Raw genomic sequence first — 19,240 nt, forward strand, 5'->3', positions numbered from 1 at the left:
CCTGACCCCTCATCTAATGGAAGGATCCCCTTGTTACACCATTCCTTCCCAAACCTTGTATGTTTTCTGCATGTATCTGCGCAATGCTTTGTTTCATGTGTATCTCCCCACCAGGCAAAGGCATGGGGTTCTCTACTTTGATTACTGTTGTATCACCTTCTGTTGACACACCTTTTGGCACATAACTGGTACATGAATGAATGAATGAATGAATGAACAAATGAACTGATTAACTCGCCTAGGGCTATTTAGTGGCAGACTCAAAATTTACCCATCTGATTGTGGTTTGACTTTTGGGATTATTTTTCACCACAATTAAATTTCACCTTTGAACTCTCAAGGTGCCCATTTGCAAGGCCTTGTCACTCACTCAGGACTCCATGAGAGGTAGAGTTTGCCCACTGGTGAATCTGAAAGTTCAATCATTGAAGATCATATCTTCTACAAGACAGCATCAAAAAGTTGTCCATGCCTCATGGGGTTTTGAACTCCAGAGATCAGAGTGCATCATGGGAAGAGCCAAGAGCAACACAGAATCAGCAGCCATGCTGGCTAGTTCTACTGTCAGCTCTACAAGATGGCTCCTCCAGTTCTTCCCTAGACTGGACCAAAGGGATCTTGCTTATGCAATGTCCATAATTCAGTTTCAATTTGATCTTCTTGAACATAAATTTTAAACTTTCTTCACACAAAACATTTGATTACATACAAAGACTTTTAAAATCCTAAACATGCTCAACTTTTCCCTAAAAAGGTCACTTTCTGGCAGGATTTTTTCAGGTTTTTTTACATATGACCTCCTATGAGAACTGTTTTTTTTTTCCCATAGGAAATTATTTCAGATCCCTCAGAAATCTCAAACTTGTGTTGCTTCTTTTCATATTTATTTAGGTTCTGACTGAGAAGACTGGAGTAAGGACCTGGACAATGGAATAAGGCATCTATTGTCTTCACTGGTCAATTTATTAAGCACAGACAGGAAGTGGAATATGGTAATAGTTTTATGGAGAGTAGGATAGACGGGTTGGAAACTGTGAGGCAACGGCCATCGAAGGTGAGGGGGGGAAGAAAGGCACCCTTTGTTCTCCATTTGGTGTCCTCACCAGGACTGGGCATGACATATGCTTCTGGTACTCATCAGGTGTCCAAATGCAACACATAGTTGGGTGATGTTCTGTAATTACTGTTTTTCACATGGCCTACGTAACCTTGGCTTACAAGCTCAAACTAATGTTGATGCTTGAACTTGACCCCCAGAAATGTGATTAAGAAAAGCTAGAGCAGAAGTTGGTGTCTGTAGTATTAGAAAAAACTCCACAGGTGATTCAGCCAGAGTTGGTCGCTTGCCACCTTCACCAAAATCTCGGAGTAGTTGTCTTTTTGTGATTTAGATGACTGATGTTCTCTATGTATTTAGTGTGAGAAACAGCTGGGCCCTGCACATTAAAGTGTCCAGTGTTTCACACACATATAAAAAATAAATATATTGAAGAACACATGAGTGGCTCCGGGGCTTGGGATCTGTCATCCAGTGCTGGCCTAGTATTCAAGCCATAACCTTCAACATTCTTAACAACTAACAGCCTTTAAACCCCACGGGAGCTCTGCAATGTTAGCAATGGCCCCGCCGGACAGTCCGGTAACCTGCGGCCTTCTCTGAGAATGGATCTTACTGAACCTCTATCTGGTACGTGTTTCTTTTTGCCCTCGGCCGACCCTCTCCCTCTCCTTCCTTGAACTTGCTAGAGCATTTTTCAGCCGTGCTAAGAAGTTTTAGCAAGAAGGAATGATTCATTTGAAGTTCTTTCTTAGAAGGCCTGTTTTCCTTTGATAACGAGTCTGGGGAAACTAAGTGGGGTAAGAACTCGCCCTGTCTAGGCTGTTAGTCTTTATTGAACCATGAATTCCCCTGGACTGAGGCCGAGTGCTGAAATCCCTCATTCTTCACATAAATAAACAAATAAATAAAATCTTTTGGCTGGTACCTAAGCAAAAACTCATACAGGCAAATCAAGTTTAGCACATATCCTGGAAACTCCCAGCTTTCAAACTTCAATAAGATAGTCATAGAGTATCCGACCCAATTAAGGTACACATATAAAATCCCCTGTTAGCCTAACAAATAACAAACAACAGGGTCTTTTGCTTTTCTCTAGACCCTTTGATTGAGGGTTAGTGGCTAAGAGTGAGATTAGCGAAGAAAAATATTACTCATCTGAAAACGTTTTTTTTTCTCCGGAGGAAAATGCCATGAAGGTATCAAAATATCCTAAGCAAAACAAAACAAAAAAACCAGGCTGAACATGGTCTTTGGCCAGGGGTTTGCCACTCGTGGCCCCTGTGCTCATTTCAAATAGCGAGAGGTGGGGAAAGGTGGGCGTCCTATCTCTGCTCTGGCCATATGGTTTTAGTTTTATTTGGATCCGTTTGGAAAGAAACTTCCAAAAGCAGAGAATGATCAGCTTCCCAGCTTTCACGTGATGCAAACTAGAATCTGGCCCCAGTCTATTTTGGTCCCAAAAGCCAGAATCACGAACTAAAAAAATCCCCAGCGGATATAATTTATTTCTAGTGGAGCACATTTTATATTTGGAGTTTGGAAACTCTTGTCTAATGTGACAGTGGTACAGATGAAGATCTTTGGAGGCCTTTTATTTTTATTCCAAAGCACTTACTGCAGGGGCTCTCAACTGGGTGGTTTTGTTCTTCTCAGGGGGCATTTGGCGAGGTCTGGAATCATTTCTGGTTGTCATAGGATGGGAATGGGGAGGTGGGGATGGCGGTGGAAAGCAGGTTCTCTCCAGCTAGGAAAGCAGATGCTACTAAGATCCTATAATGCTCAGTACAGCACTCACCAGGGAGACAGTGAATAACAACAGCTATTATTTATGGAGGGTGGCCTGTGCTCCAGACACCATGCACATTAATTTCTTTAATTAATAGACTTTATTTTTTTTAAGTGGTTTTGTGTTTACAGAGAAAGTGAGCAGAAATTCCAGAGTTCCCATAGGCTCCCTCACCCGCCTCTTTGTTTCCCCTGTTATTAGTATCTTGCATTAGTGCGGTATATTGGTTACAATTGATGAGCCAGTACATTATTAGAAGCTGAAGTCTGTAGTTTACATTAGGGTTCACTCTTTGTGTTGTACATTCTCTGGGTTTGACAAATATATAATGACACATCTCTACCATTATAGTATCATACACAATAGTTCTCCTGCCCTGAAAATCCTGTGTTCCCCCTATTCCTCCCCCTAGACCTCCGGCAATCACTAATCTTTTTACTATCTCCATAGTTTCGTCTTTTCTAGAATGTCTTATAGCTAGAATCATAGGATATGTAGGCGTTTTAAATTGGCTTCTTTTACTTAGCAATGTGCATTTAAGTTTCCTCCATATCTTCTCATGGTTCATAACGTTTATTTTTCGCACTGAGTGAGATTCCATTGTGTGGGTGTCCCACAGTTCGTTTCTCCGTTCATCTACTAAAAGGCATCTTGATTGCTTCCGAGTTTTGGCAATTGTAAATAAAGCTGCTACAAGCATCCACTGTGAAGGTTTTTGGGTGGATTTCACTTTTCAGCTCATTTGGATAACTATCAAGGAGCATGACTGCTAGATTGTGTGGTAAGAGAATGTTTAGTTTTGGAAGAAACTGCTGAACCATCTTCCAGAGTGGCTGTACCATTTTGCATTCCTACCAGCAAGGAATGAGAGTGCTCATTGTTCCACATCCTCACCAGCATTTGATGTTGCCAGTTTTTTCGTTTTGCTTTGTTTTGTTTAGCTGTTCTAATAGATATATAGTAATATCTTGTCTAATTTGCAATTCCCTGATGACATATGATGTTGAACATTTTTTTCTTATGCTTATTTGCTATCTGTGTGTCTTCTTAGGTGAGGTGTCTATTCAGATGTTTTGCCTATTTTTTTTTTTTAATCTTTACTTATTTTTGAGAGAGAGAGAGAGGAGCAGAGAGAGAGGGAGACACAGAATCCGAAACAGACTCCAGGCACTGAGCTGTCAGCACAGAACCCGACGCGGCGCTTGAACTCACAAACCACGAGATTATGACCTGAGCCAAAGCTGGACGCTCAATCAACTGAGTCACCCAGGCGCCCCTGTTTTGCCTATTTTTAAATTGGATTGTTTGCCTTCTTATTGCTGGATTTTAATACTACTTTGTTTATTTTGGATACCAGTTTTTTAACAGATAGGTTTTTCAAATATTTTGTCCCTGTCTATGGATTTTCTTTTTTCATTCTCTTAACTGAGTCATTCACAGAGTAATGCATTAAATTTTAATGAAATCCAACTGATCAATGTTTTCTTTCATGCATAATGCTACTGGTATTGTATCTTAAAAGTCATTTGCCAAACCTGAGGTCACTTAGATTTTCTCCAATGTTATCAAATATAGCTTTCAATTCCTCTGTGGTCATCCTTAATACTCAATAGTATACACACTTGAGAAACGCATTTCACAATCATCTGACGTGATATATACACATACTGTCTTATATTCTAATAGGCAGTACTCAGCATTCACAACACGTAGATCATTATATGATTTAATTAAGAATACAGGTGACTTCACACTGAACTGAGTGTCCTTATAGGTCAGGATTGGTTCATGACAGGGTCAGGTTAAATCCACTGCAAAATCATCACTTGCATAGACCCATGGAATGGTGAGCACGTTAGTGGGAAAATATTGTCAAGTAGGAATTTTTTTAAATTATGAAACACAACGTAGTCCTATTCTCAAAAGCCTGCTTTCTTACTGGGGAGATCAATCACTCACACTATTAACAAGTTGAAGGGGGATGCTGGGAATATAAATGCTAAGAAGATACGCTGAGGGGTGATTATAAAGTCAGGTGGAATTAATCATATGTCTTTCAGCAAGTGGTATATTTTTCAATTGTACTGATAAACGAAAGACTGCTTTTGGATATGGTGCAATTTGATTTCAAAGAGTTCGATGAAGAGAGAGTTAAAAATGATGAGGATATATTAGGCTGACAAAAGAGGAAGTAATTGTGCTTGCTGGACAAATTCGTTAGGATGCCCTCAGGGCCTGCCCATGAAGAATCTCTAAATAGGAAATGAATTAAAATGAAAAGAATGGCCACCAAAGAAGAAGAGCTTAAGGGGCAAGCGAGAGACAATCTGGCTCCAGGATTCTGTTGTTTCCCTAACATACTCCCTGCCTGTTGTTGAGCCAAGGGACCTGTTCTGTAACATAAAGGTGTTTCCCCAGCACAAATGAGCAGCGAAGATGCCAAAAAAAAAAAGTGCAGCTTTAGCCATCAATCCTCACTTTCATTCATTTCTTAAATCTGCTTATTTTTGTGCTTAACTTGATGGGAGGGAAGTTTTTTGATGAAGGACAGCCTGGTGAGAGACTGGCTGATGAAAGCTACAGAGGGATTTACTCTACAGATCAGCATCCGGTCTGGGCATATCAGCTGCAACCAGCTGAAAGTCACACGGCCAGACAGGACATTTCAGATATTTTAGCTTCATTTCAATCAGCACTTTTCAGTGTCTGTGCTGTGCTCCCCTGCTAATCTGGAGGTTATACAGGGCTCAAGGGATGACGAGGTGAATACAGAATGCTTGCACTGTGGGGTTGATGGCGAGGGTGCTTGTGTGCAGGACAGAGCAATGGAAGCATGGGAAACCATGAGAACACAGTACAGGGCACTGCGATATTGGGATTTATACAAAATATATATTTGCTCATTTTGATTCATCCATAATTCCTGGCTCATAGCTCCCAAAACTCTTGGAATTTGCTAGAGAGCTTAAAGATGTCTTTTGTGTTATTGAGGTGAGTTTTGGACAGCATGTAAGGATGGGTCTGGTTGCAATCGGAACCAACCAAGTGATTAGAGGGTTGGAACTTTCAGGCCTGCCCTCAGACCTCCAGGGAGAGAAGAGGACTTGAAGGTTGAGTTCAGTCCCTGATGGCCAATGATTCAACCAATCATACCTATGTAATGAAGCCTCCATAAAACCCCAAAAGAACAGGGTTCAGAGAACTTTCGGGTTGATGAACATGTGGACGTTTAGACAAAGTGGCATGCCTGGAGAGGGCAAGGAAGCTGTGTCCCTTCCCTAGTCCCTGCCCAATGCATCTCTCTCATCTGGCTGTTCTTGAGTTATATCGTCTTATAATAAACAGGTAATCTAGTAGGTAAAATGTTTTCTTGTGTTCTGTGAATTGAACCTGAAAAGGGGGTCATGAGAACCTCTGATCTATAACCAGGAGGTCAGGACTACAGGCAACAACCTGAACCTGTGTTTGAAGCCCAAGGAGGGAGTTGTTGGAACTCCCAATCTATAGCCTCTCAGTCAGAAGCACAGGATGGGTCTGGTTGCCAGTGGAACCAACCAAGTGATTAGAGGGTTGAAACTTCCAGGCTTATATTTGAGAGAATATAATGCACAACCTGGATTTGTGACTGGCATCCGAAGTGGAAGGGAGAGCAGTCTTACAGGACCGAACCCTTAACTTGTGGAATCTGACATTATCTCTGGGTAGATAATGTCAGAGTTGAATTGAATTCTTGGATACCCCTGTGTCCAAGAAATGCTTGGTGTTGTTTGGGAAGCTCCCCCCTTGATCCCCACATTGGTACTGGGTCCAGGAACCTAATTTGGGCACACAACCCAGCTTCCGACCTCTCCAAACTTTCCAACCCTTGAGGGAAGACATCTTAGTGGACAGTAACATTGCATGTCCGTAAAGGTCACTCTAATAATAAAAACAGCTGAGCTCTTGTTTATTTATAGGAAAATCAAATGTGAATAGAAAATTCCCTGTTACTGAAAAGAATAAGACCATTGAGGTGGAGGGAGATTTTGAAGAAGTTAGAGAATTTGTGGTGTTAAAAACCGAAATTCAATTGAGTACATTGGAAGATCTAATTGGCTTGATTTGACAATTCATGAGTCAGACAACATCCCATGTAGCAGACGGAAAGTAGCTGTGAGGAGATGTACACAACGGAAGATTTCCAGGGACAGAAATAGTGTGGAACAGAAGTTCTTAGCAAAAGAAAAGAAGACTGTGTCAGGCAAGGTCACTCTCCTTTGGGGTCGGGGCAGGGGTCTATCATGCAGATGGCCTCCCTGGTGCCCATCAGGAAATTGCAGATTGACTGGTTGAAGGTCATATTTCTGCAGTTAATCATGGGAACAAGTCATTCTATTTTGGAGTCATTGTTTGTTTCTTTGGTTGTTTGAGCAATTCTCCCCTTTGGATCAGACTGTCAGCCTGAGACATGTGATCAGAATTGAAGTCATTTGAACAACTCTAAGCTACCACTCTGTAGTTCTCGTGGCTTTTACTGATCCTCTGTATGATACGTATAGGTCACGATATGTTTTGTTGACTCTCTATGGCATTCATAGATCATGATTTCCGGCTCACAGTTCTTCAGTTGGTCATTTACTTGGTAGCCAGCGACTGCAAACATTCATTTAAAGCCTTTGAGAGAATCTAACGCACCTATGATTACGCTAAGCAGTATAATTCACAACGTTTGGAGTGTACTTCAGAGCCATGGTCCCCAAGGCCCAAACAAAACAAAATCAAGTAAGTCACAGAAAAGACCCCACTGAAGGAGTTACCTTTTCAAATCAAGCGACTTGCTCAGTGATCTTTTGTAACTGACTTTCAACTTCCCCAGAAAGGGTAAGCCAGGCTCAGCAGGTGGTGCTGGCTAGAGCACGGACAACTCCTTGCTCAACTAAGAGATAATCGAGAGCTATTCATTCCACTTCAACAACTTTGGCCAGAGAGTCTAAAGATTTTTGCTGGGCAGGTATCCCGTTTGCAGCAGATTCTGCAATATTTTTGAGAGTTAAGGAGAGATTTCTTCTTTTTAAAAACGTTTTTTTTTAATGTTTATTTATTTTGAGAGGGGGAAGGGGCAGAGAGAGAGGGAGAGTGAGAATCCCATGAAGGCTCCGTGTCGTCAGCATGAAGCCTGATGTGGAGCTCGATCTCATGAACCCGTGAAATCATGACCTGAACTGAAACCAAGAATTGGACACTTGACAGACTGAGCCACCCAGGTGCCCCAAGGAGAGAGCTTTGGTCATAGCCTCATTTGCACTTACTCCTGTCCAGGGACCTGCCAAAGGAAGTGTATCATGAATCATGGAAACTTCCTGGTAGGTTCTTTCTAAGTTGATGATGTAAATTCAGCACAGTCGACCAAAGAGGTGTCTTAGTTTGTTTGTAAAAAGTTAGGGGCACAGTAAGCTAAGGGCCATTGCTCAGCTATGTGCCAGGTATCTAGGCATTCATAGGCCCACGGCGAATGATAACCACTGATGTAGAGCTGAAGGCCAAGAAGGAACGCTTGAGATGTCTTCTGTGCAAAAAGGTGGTTTTATTAAATAAAGCACAAGGACAGGACCCATGGGCAGAAAGAGCTGCACTGAGGTTGTGACAGATGACTGATTACATACCTTCAAGTTGAGAGCGGGTTAGGGATAGCATAAGTCTCTAAGGAATTTTGGAAGCAAGGTTTCCAGGACCTTGAGGGGACTAGTTACTGTTGGGAAAATGTCACTTATTACTGTTTAGAAGAAACTCAGTCATGAGACTCTTCAGACGTATATAAGTGGGCTGCAAGCTTGGAGTGTGGTCGCTAACACATATTTTGGGGGGCACAGATAGAGATAAAGGAAGTTTCCAAAGGAATTTTTATGTGTTAAAGTAGACTTTACAGGATCCTGGGGTGGGGGGGGTGGGGGGGGGACTAAAACTGCCTTTTGCCCTTAGCAAAGTGTCATCATCAGTGCAGCTGAGTTCTTAGAGGGATGCCACTCTGCCTGTTTCGAGGACTTGCCAATGGGCTGTAAGCTGTAAGGGAATTTATTTTTTTTCTTCTGCCTTTGTTTTCCACATCAACCACACAGACAACCATAAAGCCTGTTGCGGCACAAACCATTCTTGTTAAGGTGGTACTGTTAATAAAGTCATTCATAGGGATTGTTGCATTTGCCTGTTCAAGCCAAGGGTCAGTTAGGTTTTCTCTTGGCCTGAAAAGAAAAATTGTTCTACATTTCAAAGGTTGCTTCCTTAGCAATAACCAGAGAGATATTGATGACGACTTATTTTTCCAGGCCAACGCCAGAGTAAAGGAAAGAAAAGGAAGAAGAAAGGGTTTCATGATTAAGGTGTGAAATCTTGATGTGGGGTCTTGGGAGGTGTCCACCTAGAGGTCAGCTACTTTCCTCACCAGCCAATTTGAGTTGGAGGTCTCTAGCATTTGCCCAGGACCAGGTCTCAGTTGGAGCCTTCTTTGGCTGTGAGGTGTGTACTCAAAGTTCAAGTCTCTGAAGTAGTAACAAGGACGTGGTAGAGTCTCTTCAAAGAAGATTCAGGAGCAGTCTTTAATTCTTAGTGATTACAGATCAGAAGAATGGTTTGGGAAACATCGGTTTACTGATTTGCAGCCAGATATTTGAGGAAACCAGAAGGAGTCAGGATCTAGTCCAGTTTACAGGTCTGTGACAGAAACTCAAAGACAATTCACAGGATTAGGATCTAATAGAGACAAAGGTGCAAACCTCTTTATCTCCATTTCCCCCCAAGGTTAGTTACAGTAGAACTGATTTGTTTGTGTTAGACTTGACTTGATTATTTGCATAAGTGCAGTAAAATACTGATTGACCATATAAGCTCTTTTTAAGGTTGTTTTTTCAATATCCTTGTAAGCAAGGTAACAGGTCAATTTTTCCAAGGAGTTTTATTGTCTCCATAAAGTCAACCTTAGCCCCTTAATACTGCCTGGTCATATCTGAGTCTATGCACATTTCTCTCAGATGTGACATTACAGTCAAAGTCTGGGTAATAAAATCAATATTTCCAAAAGTCTCCTCTTACAAGAACAGATTCTCATTGAACTTACGTAAATAGCTATATATCCATGACAAGAATACTCAAAGGTTCTGAAATCTGGAGGGATCAAGTAGGAAGAAAAAGTAAATGTTTCCTCTCTGTTCGCAAATTTATGTTTTACCAAATTGTTGATTGCATAAGAGAAAGAGAAAAAGGTTTCCTAAAATTTGGGAAAACAAAATATTAAAGAAGCAGCAATGTTTTAAACAAGAAGTTATAAAATTTAAAATCAACTTCCTTGATTCATTCAGTCCCATGTAACTGATTCTTGTTCTACTTGAATCCAGCTTTCTGGAAATTCTTACCCAGTTCAGTTTTGTGATCTTAAAGTTATCAGAAAAGTCCTTTCCTTGAATCTCCTTGAAAATTAAATACTTTTGCAGGAACACCTTTGCAAAGGGTCAGAGTAAAACAATAACCGTAAATGACAAAAGGCTTAAAAATGTCCATTGTTAGAGATCTGATGAGAGTTCATTATAATGGAACTGACCATAAAAAAAAATGTGGTTATTTCTATAACACAATATTTTAAGAAAATAACTGGAATTATAACTGATAACGTTATACTAGGACATACCAGATTTTAGAAATTTCAAATAATTTCTGCAACACTTATAACATATACTTGTACAAATACCAAATACAATGTAAGGGAGGCTTATTTGACATGCTTCCCACATGATTTAACATATTGAATGTACCTAATGAGTTTAACACCTCCCTTTTTATATGGAGAGAAAATAAAGTTTTTGAGATGTGGTAAGGAAACATTCCAAAGTTATTTCAAGGTCAGAAAGATGTCATTTAGAGTTCAATTTTGGAAAGTCTGTCAAAAATAATGGAAGTTTTTAGAACACTTGGCTCATTGGTCACTGTGAAACAATTCTTAGTTACCCATTTACCCAAAGAGACAACTAAAGACTTCACAGGCATAGAAAGTGACATTGTTCTGAGCAAAACTTAGCTCTTTTAGTATAGACATGACTAGGTTTGCTTAACTTATCAAAGACCCTGATAAGAACAACAAGGAACATGGGTGGTTATTTTGACAAAACACAAGATCTTTGTTTTTTCTAAGCTGATTAGTTAACAGGTAAAGAAAAACCTTTCATAGTCTCTTATTTCAAGAACAGACTGGTAATCCAATAATATTTTGTGCTTTCAACTGAGAAAACCAAATTCTAATTTTGCACGGACTTAACTTGTGATAGGAATACTCATTTACTTCATTAAAAATTCATTCTAGTCTTAGCCAATCCTGACCATATATAAAATTTCTTTCCCTTACTATTTCTAGGTTTCATTACATACACTGGAATTTTTAACCCTCAGAAACCTTTAATTTCCAGTGAAAACTAAGAAGTAAGGTGTTGTAAACTATATATCTTATTTAGAAATGACCTGGATATTTAATGAACTTAAGATTTAGGGAAACTATTTAAAAAGTTCAGCGACAACCTTTTTTTTTTATCCTACTTTCATCTATTTGATTTACTTGTTCTTAGCAATTATGTTTAGACTACCCACAAAATGTTATGAGACATTAGGCAAAGTCAGCCATCATCCCACGCTATTTTTCTTGCTGACAAATTTTGTAAGAGATAACATGAACTCATTTGACCTTTACTTAGTAAGCCTAGGTAGAATCAAAGTATCATATTTAATGCTGATAACTCTAAAGATAGGCCTATTTTAATGAAATCAGCAAATTTAAAATACCATTGATACCAAATATTTTTCCAGGTCACATGAACCTGAAATTCATTTGGGTTAGTTTCTATTACATCTCTGAGAATTCCTTTTATATAATAAACATTTAATTTTCTTGAAGCCAGTTAAATAGAGTTCTTTTACAAATTAATTTTGGCAATACTATCTAGATATAGAAATATCCATATATGTAAAACACACACATACATGTATATACACATGCACATACACAAACATACAGATATAAACAGAGAACTTATAGCTTCCATTTAAAAATTATGTCATGGATTAGGCACAATAATACAAAACTCACCAGCTGCACGGGAAGTTAGATCAATTTGTCTCTTGGTTGAGGAGATAAATTAAGGTTATCTGCTCAGATGACAAAGCTTTTTGTATTAATATTTGTGGAGAACACACTTAAGATTTGCATTTGTCCTTGACAAGTCAAGTTCCAAATGACTTTCCTCCTTTTGTTTTTTTTCTTTTGATAAGAATTATCTCTCTGAAGTTTGCACATTGAGTTTACATGATCTAGGTAAGAATTGTGGAGAAGACCCTGGGTAGAATATTTTCATCTGAAGGGCACAGTGGAAAAATGCAAGTTCCTACACCCCTTTTAAGATAAACAGGGAGGTTTGGGGATTTGCAAAAAGGATGGAGAAACTGAATTGTCGTAGGATCTGTATCTCTGGTCCTGCAAAGACTAGATTTGTAAGGCAAGGACAGCTGTTTTTAACTCCTCAAAGGATTGGGTTGCTGCCCAAATGATATCAGGAACTGATACATCCATACATCTGGGATAAAGTGTTTTTCTTTCCCTCTAGGTATATTTAGCTTAGGGGAGAAAGCCTCAAAACAAATTCCTACCAGGCTGTAAATATCAGCTTCCGATTTGGACAAATTCCTGCTCATAAAGCTATTCCATCTTTTCAGGTATCTTGTCAGCTTTCAGCTGGGACAAACAGTAGATATTTCTGGTAGTACTGAACAACCCCATTAATTAAAAATAATTTTTTTAATGTTTAATTAATTTCGAGAGAGAGAGAGACAAGAGTGTGAACGGGGGAAGGGCAGGGAGAGAGGGAGACAGAATCCAAAGTAGGCTCTAGGCTCTGAGCTGTCAGCAAAGAGCCCAACGTGGGGCTCGAACCCACAAACTGTGAGATCGTGACCTGAGCCAAAGACAGACAATTAACCAACTGAGTTACACAGGCGCCCCCAAACAACCCTGTTAATTTTAATTTTAGTTTCCCCTTAGCTGTTTAAGGGAATAACATTACAGTTTATCAGATAATCCCTCAGAGCCCCATGAACTTTGGGAGGGACCCATTTGGGCCCTCCTTTGAGGGTTGATATGGGGGCATTCCAGTTAATGTGACAGAACTTATATTGGGCCTTTGAGGACAATCTCTTTTTCAGTGTCCCAGTTGATTACAACTTGGTCCTCCATTTTGGTAATGGACCCCTGGAAGGGTGCACTGTGGAAGACCCAGGCGTTATTTTAGGTGCCTGGCCTTGGAGCTATTGTGTCTGTAAGACCAATAGCTTGGCGAAACCTTGTTTAAGGTTTTGTTCTAAAGTCTTTTCAAAGTGCTCAGCTATGCTCATGAATCGTCCGGTGGCCTCCCACCCTATTTTCTGCCTTTTTAGCAATCCACTGATCTCAGAAGATAATCCGTTTACAAATAGAGCAGCTAGAGAAGGTTGGGTGGCCTTAGTTATTGCGTGGAAACTTGAATGCTGTAGGAAAAGAGCTTTCAAATGGGCTTTAAAAAAGTCTGCCACAGGGGCGCTTGGGTAGCTCAGTCAATTAAGCATCCGACTCTTCGGCTCAGGTCTCGTGGTTCGTGGAATTGAGCCCCGAGTCAGGCTCCACGAAGCATGGAGCCTGCATGGGATTCTCTCTCCTCTCTTTCTGCCTCTCTTTCCACTCACATGCTCCCTCTCAAAGTATATAAATAAACTTAAAAAAAAATTTTTTTTAAGTCTGCCACAGATTTCTCTCTCTTTTATTTGTATGTTTGAATAACAAATCAATCAGTTCAGGCTGGCAAGGCTTTAGGAATGGCTTGTAAAAGATCAGTTGTTATTCTACCACCTTTTTCTGATCCACGAGGAGAACATATTGAAGACTGAGAATCTCAAATAACATCTTCAGGGGTTGGCCATTTTGCTTCCTGCATCTGTTTTTGGGTTTCACCATATACCTAACCTGATAAAGATCTGCCAGCCCAGGATCACCGTTCCCAATAACGACTAAATTCTTCAGAAAACTTTTGGGGTCTTTCGCAGGTTTAGGAAATTCTCTAAGTATGGCCTGAAGTTTGCCCTCTGACCAGGAAGTGAAAGATGTCTGAGGACAATCTCCTGCAACCTTGGGGTAGTTTTATTTTAAAAGGTAACTGTTTAATAGTGTCTCCAGGGTGGAAAGGTGGTTCAGACAAAGAGTTAGTAAAGTATGAGCACTCAGGGAAAGAAAAGTATAGGGGGCAGTAGGAATCATGCCAATCTTACTGGCTTTTGTTTTAGGTACTTGTGTATCTTTTAATTTTTCATTAGACTTTTGTAACAAATCCTTTAATGAAGCTATTTTGGCAACTCGAAGCCCTTTGGGAGCTTCCCAAAGCTAGAATAGGTGTCCCATTCTATTTGTTTCATCCAGAAGATTAATAAGATTTTGCCATTTTTGTAGTCATGTATAGCTTCTGGGGCTACAGTTTTTAGACACAAAATAAGCAGGTGTGCCAGAAAGTGGTGAAGTTAACTCTCTAGGTTAGAAGATCCTATTTCTTTCATTTAATCTTGTTTGGGTCTCTCAGAGACAAAAGGGGTGTGATGCAGGGTTGGGGATTATGTGATATTTTACAGTGCACCCCACTGCATGGAAATTTTCTTGAGGTTGATGGGTGACCTAGAGTTAATGTAAACCATTTCAAGACCAAATTATCCTAACAAGGGAATCTTTCAGTTAGGTGGAGAGCCCTCTTGTCAGTGAACTCTCTTGTTCAAGTATAGATCCAAACAGTTCTTTCTTTCTTTCTTTCTTTCTTTCTTTCTTTCTTATCAAATGTTTATTTACTTATTTTGAGACCGAGAGTGGGACAAGGGAGGAGGGGGTGAGGACCCCAGTGCAGAGCTTAACATGAGGCTTGAACTCACAAACCGTGAGATCATGACCTGAGCTGAAGTCAAGAGTCAAACGCTTAACTGACTGAGCCACCCAGGCGCCCTGCCAACAGTTATTTCTTATTGAACTTTCGTGACACACTGATAAAGGTGTTTTGCAATGACCAGAACATTCCAACTGCTGGGCCAGAAAAGCCTGATAGCAATAGAATGCATAGAAGACCATGCCCCACACATCCCCCTCTGTGCCCACCATCATGGGCTGAACATATACAGACTCCCATTCATGATCATGAGCTCCCTGCCTGCTCTCTTGCTTGTACCCCCTTGAACATCTCTCTATAAAACTCTAGGTGTCCATCTTGCAGGTGGAGAAGTTGGTTGTTAACATTTGAGCTGACTACCTCTGCCAGCTGTTGGCACCCGAAATAAATTTCCCCCTTTCTCTTCTCCAAACCCTCAACCCTTAAATTAATGACTTTTGTGACAAGTTTATCTGAGTTTGTTTAGCAACAGTGTGGGCAAACCCAGTCAGGAGCTATGCTTTGTCCAGCCCCCTCAGCATTCCCCAGGACAGAGCAGTTGGCCACAGCAGCACTGTGCCAGGGTTTACCTGTTTGTTTCCTGAGTTAGTGACTATAATAGGTAGACTGGTAACACACTAACACCTTTTAAATGCTCAACCCATGCCCACCAATTCTGTGGCTTTTTCTTTTTTCTTTCTTCCTCCCATTCTCTTTCTTCTTCTTCTTCTTCTTCTTCTTCTTCTGGCTGTTGAGATTCCCACTAGCCTTTACTTACTGCATCCAGTCCAGCTGAAGCTGGACCCAGCCCAACTCTAGCAGGTAACCACCAACTGCTCCCAACATGAAATCTGGGGATTGGGGGAAAGAATGAAACAGTAGACCTCAGGGAATGGGGACCACAGACTGACTTCAAACAAATAGGGAACTGCAGCTGTTCCCAGCAGCTTCCAGCATGCTGGAACCTGGGAATCTGGGAGAAAAACAAGGGCTGAAATTCCCAACCAAATAAGGAAAAGTGGGAAACCAATCAGTAGATTGATAGATCTAATCGACAGATTGGGAACTCAAGGCAAAGTGGAGCTAAGAACTGAGAGGATCTTATCCACAGCCCTCAGAAACAGCAAGAAAGAGAACCCAAAAGAATTCACAGGGTACCCAAATGCCATCAGAAGTTTGCATCAGATCCCACCCCTGCCACCAAATCTGTTAAAAAACAAAATTTAACTGAGTAAATGTGAAGATGTAATTGGCTTTGTTCAATGATTCATGAATTGGGCAGCCTCCTAGGTAGCAATCAGACAGGAGCTTCGAGGAGCTGGATAAAATGGAAGACTTTTTAAGGCAGAAATGGAGCTGGACAAGTGATAAGCAAAAGAAAAGAAAGCACTGTTTTAGGCAAGGTCATCTTCTTTTGGGGGAAGGGCAGGGGTTTATCATGCAGGTGACCTGACTAGTGTTGATCAGGAAATTCCATATTGACAGTGAAAGGTCACATTTCTGCAGTTGAGTCTTGGTTTGCTGTTGTGGGGGCAAATAACTCTATTTTGAACTTTTTGTTTGTTTGTTCGTTTTTGCTTTTTTTAACAGTGGACATGTAGCTTAACTGGTGAAAGCAATAAATAATCCTCTGAGTTGTTGACAGCTGCTGCAAGAGTAGCTACAGCTATGTTATACTTGAATTTGGGACTTTTAAAGATGGCAGATGCTGAGGAAGAGTCAAGGGACCCAGATAATCTATTAGCTAAGGTAATGCTCCAAGGGGGGAAATATGGGTATTATAAAAAACAGTGTTTCAAAAATACATGTGGATGTGCTGGGCTTTATTTTAATTGATGGAAATTCCTCAGGCTTGTGTTTCCATAAAAAGAATATACTCTGAAAATGGTGTTTGAAGGCATTCAGAAGGAGAGTAGCACTGAGAAGGATCCCAGCCAAGAAAGGGATGAGGGTATGGAAGTCCCTGTAGGTTGGCTTCTCCGAAGCCAATCTCAGCCCTTTTCCCCTCTCCCTCTTCCTATTATGAAACCTCAACAGCCACAGAGTCTCTTTCCCACCCTCCCTTGGACTGAGGGTGGCCATTTGACTGTTTTCTGGTGAACAAGGCATTAAGTAGAGTTGCAGAGGGACTTTTGAGAAAAATATTTTGCTTTCTGATTAAAAGGACAGAAACTTTCCCTTGCCCCTGATTCCTGCTTGAGATGCTGAACTGAGGACACAGTCTTAACGACCATGAAGCAAACCATAAGGACAAATACAACCCCTTGAGGTTGACTGGGCAGAAAGACACCCAGCCTGGAAACATAACAGTTGTTGAGTCACTTAATGATACCTGGAAGTGGTTACCTTCAGGCTTCTTGTAAACAATACAACTAAGAACATGGGTTTATGCCATTACTAGCATTCTTAACTCACACAGAAGGAGTACAGATGATGCTGGTCAGTAGAAACAAGATTTTCTCACCTTGGCCCCATATACGTATATACACTGATGCTGTATAAAGGAAGATAAGCACCATGTTTATTTCTAATTTGTGACTGCATAGACATTATTCAATAAGGGGAAAACTGAGGCATATACAATTGTAAGATAAACAGATCACTGAGGAAACTTATAGCATCTCCATGTATGATAGTATAAGTAATCGCAGTCTTTTTGAAAGAAGGGTTGGGGGTTGAATCACCTACACTTGGGACTCACTTGCACTACAAAAGTAGGAGCATACAAACAAATGGGAAGGCTGTATTCTTGTTTTCCGACATTTTGCCTCAGCTTTCTGGCCGAGGTGAGTCCCAGGCATTTGTGTTCCAAGTGCCTTTTCCTCCTTTTCCATCAGTCTTCTTCTACTATGACTTCTTTATTTCCTATCAATTTTTTTTTCACTGGACACATGTTCCCTGAGTGTCCCTGCCTGTCTCTCTAGGGCATCCCCTTTCTGCCACTGATCTGCTATTCCTCTACGTGTGCTCACCTGCTCTCTTCCCTCATTTTGCTCATGCTTTCTCTCCTTTTCCTTATTTTGGACCTTCACATATTTTTGTGTCCTTTCTCCTTCCCTGTCCTTCCCCTCACCCATCTCTATTCTCCCCTCCTTGCCTCCTTGCTTGAAGGGAAATGAGAAGCAATTAACCATGAAATGACACCTTTTGAAGATACTTACGACTTAGCAAACCGATTACTGAGCTGAAATGGATGTTCCAAACACAATGAAGAAAAGATAAAATTCTTACATTATCTAATTTTCCTAAACCAGTATGATTTAACCTTCTCTGTTGCAACCTTGTTTTACTACAACAACAGAGAGACTTCCACTCCTGATTCATGAGTATCTTCTCTCTTGTATCCTTTTACCTTTTTCTAACTTCATTCGCAGATGGTGGAGGACAGAACCCACGTGAGAACACCCGTGGCTGGGGTTGGCACTTCGGACAAATTAAATCTGAATATCAGGATGGGGCTCAGCTATGGCCCTTAAAAAAAAAAAAAAAACCAACAAAACTCCCTGAGTGAGTTTAATGTGTAGCCAGAGGTGAGAAACAATATTCTAGAACTTGTGTTCTCAATCTAGTACTGCCTTTTAACATTGTGTAAGTTTTAGTTAGGCTGGGGGTGTAAGGAAACCCCCCGTTGAGTTGAGAATGGTAAAATAAAGCAGAAAAAAAAAAATCTGTCCTCTGGAAGGTATCAGGACTTCCCAAAAGGGTAAGACGAGGCTAAGATGACAATGTGTAGGCGCTGCCCACGTTCAGGGGTATGCCCGAAGTTAAAATTGTTTCCAAAAACCCCTCTGTGACCACAGACACCACTCATCTTGTCATACTTATATTTAGAAACAAAGCAATAAATGCAAGAAGGAGTTCCATCAGACACAATAAAATTCAAATAAAAAGCTTCTTTCCACCTTAGAAAGAAACATAAAGTTTTATACTATAATCATCCGGTTGAAAAGTGCCCAGAGAAAACACATTTTTTTTTTTTTAAACTCCATCGGAGAAAGCATACCAATTTCTAGGGTGGGTAATTTTGCAGAAAGTTTTCCCAGGTAGTTTTACTGAAACTTTTAGGAAGTTTTTTGGTTCCATTTAATGATTCATGTTTAGAGTCCTGGTGTGTGTGTGTGTGTGTGTGTGTGTGTGTGTGTTTGAGAGAGAGAGAGACAGAGAGAGAGAGAGGAAAGATTACAGAGTAGATCAGACACATAGTTGGTAGAATTTCAGAATTTGATATTAGAATAAAATCACTGGAAGACAATTTGGCATGTCATGTTTTTAATTTTTTTCATTTTTTTTTAATGTTCATTCACTTTTTGAGAGAGAAAGTGTGAGTGGGGAAGGGACAGAGAAAGAGAGGGAGACACAGAATCCCAAGTAGGCTCCAGGCTCTGACCTGTCAGCACATAGCCCCACACAGGGCTCAGACTCATGAACCATGAGATCATGACCTGAGCTGAA

Source organism: Acinonyx jubatus, chromosome B2, assembly GCF_027475565.1.
Source record: "Acinonyx jubatus isolate Ajub_Pintada_27869175 chromosome B2, VMU_Ajub_asm_v1.0, whole genome shotgun sequence".
Taxonomy (NCBI): domain Eukaryota; kingdom Metazoa; phylum Chordata; class Mammalia; order Carnivora; family Felidae; genus Acinonyx; species Acinonyx jubatus.